Here is a 4,841-nt window from a genome sequence, read left to right on the forward strand (position 1 = left end):
TAAAAGAGTGAATTTAGTTAAGCTTGTTAACAATTGCCTGAGTATGTAAAATAGATATCCTAGGAAGATAAGCCTTTTTAAAAGAAAAAATCATATAGCAATTTCACATTAACATTGTATAAACTTTCTAAAAAAAACAAAGAAGTGCCTTCCCTGCCAGTTTTACTGAGAAATAACCAAATTGCTGTACAAGGCTCAGGCATACAGTATGATGGCTTGATTTACATATATTGTGAAATGATTACCACGATAGGTTCAGTTAACATCTATTATCTTGTAGATGCGATAAAAAGAAAAGAAAAAAAAAGTTTTTTCCCTTGTGACGAGAGCTTAGGATTTACTCTCCCAATAACTTTTCCATGTCACACAGCAGTGTTAGCTACAGTCACCATATTATACATTACATCCTTGTACATATTTATAACTGAAAACTTGTACCATTTGACCAGCTTCCTCCAATTACCCTCCTCCTAGTGTTTTTTATTTTTTTTTTATTTTATTTTTTTTTTTTTTAGTGTAATAAAGTTTTATTAAAGTATAAAGGAGATAGAGAAAGCTTCTGACATAGGCCTCAGAAGGCGGCAGAAAGAGTACCCCCTTGCTAGTGTTAACAGTGGAGTTATATACTCACTTCCTAGTGTTTTTTAAACATTTAAAAATTAATCCATGTTAAGAAAAATTAATCCACATACATTAATGACAATTTTATTGAAAAGGAATTTAAATATTATCTTCACAAAATTTTAATTCTATAATATGAAGCAATAGGTATAAATCTTCAGAGTCTGGCAAAGAGATTTTTATTCAATATTTTATTACATAAATGTAAAACAGAAGTTGAAAGAAACTATACCATGACCTATCCAGTGACCAAATTATACCTGTCACTGGAACTCTAAAATTAACAGTTGTATTTGTTTTACCACACATCTAACCATCTATACATCTCTCTATCATACATTAATCCATCTTATTTTTTGATACATTTCAAAGTAAGTTGCAAGCATGAGTACAGTGCATGCATGCTCAGTCATGCCCTGTCTGACTCTTTGTGACCCCATGGACTATAGCCCGCCAGGCTCCTCTATCCATGGAATTTCCCAGGCAAGAATACTAAAGTGGGTTGCCATTTCCTACTCCAGGGGATCTTCCCAACCCAGGGATCAAGCCTACATCTCTTGAGTCTCCTGCATGGCAGGCAGATTCTTTACCAACTGTGTCACCTGGGAAGCTGGAAACATGAGTACACTTCACACCTAAATACTTCAGAATAGCAAAAAAATTTTTTTTCAAGTATAGTACATGGCCACTGGAGGGCTTCCAAATGCCATAAAATGCATTAGAAAGTAAATCATGGAAGTGAAAGTCGCTCAGTCGTGCGATTCTGCAACCCCATGGACTATACAGTCCCTGGAATTCTCTTGGCCAGAATACAGGAGTGGGTAACCTTTCCCTTCTCCAGGGTATCTTCTTGACCCAAGAATCAAACTGGGTCCTCCTGCATTGCTGGCGGACTCTTTACCAACTGAGCTATCAGGGAAGTCCAAATTAGTCTATAGTGTTTAAGTTGTCCCGTCCTGGGGAAGGTCTAGGCAAGAAGCTGCATGGAGTGTAAAGGGCATCAATCAAACAGAGAGACCCAATCTGAAATCCAGCAAAACTGCAACATTTTTTATTTTTACCCTCATACCTCTCCTCCTCTTTTTACAGCTCCTTCAGTTATAAAAGAGAAAACACATAACTGGCCCCTCTCCCACTCAAATGATTTGTGCTACTGAAGGTAGAAACTCTTTAAATCAGAATCTCAGAAAACTTGATGGAAATCAAGTTGTTATATTTGCAGAAATGAGCTGGCATCATGAACTCAATGTTAACTTTCCATGAGGGCAGGAGCTTAGTTTATCATTTATCCCTAGCATGTAGAACACATACTAGTGCTCAATAAATATACACTGAAGGAGTGAGTGAATTCAAATGCTTAATTCAAAATATAATATTCATATATTTCCTGTCATTACTAATCAAAGAGGTTTTTCTAAAATAAAAATAAGCCTCAACTTAAAAATAAGCGCATAGGTTGATTATCTAGAGCTAGAGCTGCAATTATACAGAAATGACACGTTTTCCATATGCAGTGGGAACTTCGGCGCAAGCCTATAGTGTATCCACCACTGAGGCTCACCTGACTGGTGAGCAGGTTTTGCCGAAGCCCCTGGCTGGGCAGAAGCCGCACTGCCTTTTGATGGAGACCACAGGAAAGCTTCACAGAATTGTTAGGGCACTTCTCAAACACACCCTGGGACTTCCTAGAAACAAATATGAAGTCTGTTTGTGAACCAGTGGGGACGAGTCAGTGGAATCTGAATTATTGCTATTGATGTTATTCTCCTTTTGGGCTTTTAGACTGGTGATACCTGAGGAAATTCAAATGTGCTGCAACTTTAAAATTACCTTGTTAAGGTGATCATTTTCTTTGAGATTTCCTTGGCCTGGAAGAGTATTTCCATATTCAGCACAAGTTCATCAAGCTAGCACACATCTCAACAGCTACTGTGATTTTTTTTTTCTTTTTTTCTTCCTTTTTCTTTTTTCCTTTCTCTTTTTCTTTTTTTTTCTCCGCCCCCACCCCCATCTTTTTTTCCCTCTGTGTCCCAGCGCTTGAGGATAGAACCAGTAGACTTGTGGCCTCTGTTACTGAAGACATGACTCCGAGGGGGCCAGAGCCCATCCCTCATCTGTACCTTATGCAGATCAGGACTGCGCGCCCGGCCCCCGCCAAGAAAAGGAGGGTCCACAGGCACCGTCTCCCTCCCTGAGATCCCCAGCCCAACCCCCACGTTTACTCGGCCACACTCACTCAGTTTTTAAAAAAAAACAAAAACAAACATATATTTTTGTCTCTTTAAGAGAATGAGAGACAAATTGTTTCTTAATGTGTCTATATAGAGGGCAACATAAATAAATAATAATTTCAGATCTATCCGTTTTCCTGTTAGAGATCACAGTTGGTGGCCTACCTAGATGGGAATCAAGGACAAACAAGATTTAAAATCCATAAAATCACCTTGTATTTTATACTCAAAATAGGTATTTAGAGAAATTTCATGGCATAAGCTATAAAAGGTTAAATGTCCAAAGTAATCTGCTACAGCAAGTGCTACCCTCGCACTAAAGGTAGGTAAGATCTGCAGGCCCCTATAGATTTTCAAATAGCCCAATGAAGACGGTCATTAAAACATACTTTAGAAAAAGCACATTCTTCCAAGTGAGCCATCAGAGGCTCCCTGCCACTTGGTATAATGTGATAGAATCCAAGCAATTGGATATTGGTGGGAGGTGGTTGACTGAGACCAAATATTCATTTGTTCTTTCTCAGAATGTTGCTTCTCTATGTCAAGGTTTACACTAACCACAGGTACATTCAGTGAAATAAGAAACAAGTAGCAAGCGTTATTTTCATAAAGGTAAATTCATCCAACTGAATTGGATTCCTTTTCTGTCTTTAGTAAAGTCGCTCAGTCGTGTCCAATTCTTTGCGACCTCATGGGCAGTAGCCTGCACCAGGCTCCTCCGTCCATGGGGTTTTCTAGGCAAGAGTACTGGAGTGGGTTGCCATTTCCTTCTCCAGGGAATCTTCCTGACCCAGGGATCAAACCCAGGTCTCCCGCATTGTAGACAAACGCTTTACCATCTGAACCACCGAGGAAGTCCTACGGTGTCTTTACGACCTTCCTATTTATTTTGGTGTTAAGATATCCTTTTTGTTAATAGTGGTAATGAATGATAGCTTCATGTTTTCATTGTACTTACCTGAGTAAAAATGAAAGTAAAAAACTCCGTGTTAGTCTCCAAAATTATCTTGAAAATTTAATTGTACATGAAAAGTCCAATGTCTGGAAAAGTCAAAAAGTCTCTTCCAAATTAAGATTCTGTACTGCAACAATCAAATAATCAACAACTCTATGAATTCATCTTCCCTATTCAGGTACTGGACATGAAACTGAATAAATAGAAAACTATTGGTTGTTAGGGCAGGAGTTCCTCCATTTTCAGCCCCGTAAAGCATCTGAAATTCCCTCAAGGAATGTAATAAAATTAACTAATACAACATAGCTTCTGAAGTCAATTGCCTAAGCTCTGACATTTACCAATTGCATTATCTTGGTCAAACTACTTAACCCAGTTTGTGCCTTAATTTCTTTATGCATAGAATGAAGATAATAATAGTGTCTACATCACAGGGCTGTTGTGAATATTAAATCAGGGAACTTAAAAAAGATTTCATCATCACTTTTTTATCATCATAAACTGAAACTCTGTACCGATTAAACAATAACTACCCATTACCTCCGGAGAAGGTAATGGCACCCCACTCCAGTACTCTTGCCTGGAAAATCCCATGGATGCAGGAGCCTGGTGGGCCGCAGTCCATGGGGTCACCAAGAGTCGGACAAGACTCAGCGACTTCACTTTCACTTTTCACTTTCCTGCATTGGAGAAGGCAAGGGCAACCCACTCCAGTGTCCTTGCCTGGAGAATCCCAGGGACGGGGGAGCCTTGTGGGCTGCCGTCTACGGGGTCGTGCAGAGTCGGACACGACTGAAGCGACTTAGCAGCTTAGCAGCACCCATTACCTCATTCCCTGGGCTTCCCTAATGCCCCAATGATAAAGAATCCACCCGCCAATGCAGGAGATGTGGGTTCACAGGCTCGACCCCTGAGTCAGAAAGATCCCCTGGTTAAGGAAATGGCAATCCATTCCAGTATTCTTGCTGGGAAAATCCCATGGATAGAAGAGCCTGGAGGGCTACAGTCCATAGATGGCAAAGAGTTGGACACGA

At 39.7% G+C, this 4,841-nt stretch overlaps 1 long non-coding RNA gene across 1 annotated transcript; it reads right to left on the reverse strand.

Moving 5' to 3' along the window:
- Window positions 1-1,506: 1,506 nt before the first annotated feature.
- Window positions 1,507-3,914, reverse strand: LOC104994497. The gene is made up of 3 exons (XR_825945.1): window positions 3,811-3,914; window positions 2,452-2,489; window positions 1,507-2,306 (listed from the first exon to the last, which is right to left on the reverse strand). It is a non-coding gene; the product is annotated as an uncharacterized LOC104994497 (long non-coding RNA).
- Window positions 3,915-4,841: the final 927 nt, after the last annotated feature.

This window comes from Bison bison, unplaced genomic scaffold (genome assembly GCF_000754665.1).
Source record: "Bison bison bison isolate TAMUID 2011002044 unplaced genomic scaffold, Bison_UMD1.0 scf7180017864260, whole genome shotgun sequence".
Classification (NCBI taxonomy): domain Eukaryota; kingdom Metazoa; phylum Chordata; class Mammalia; order Artiodactyla; family Bovidae; genus Bison; species Bison bison.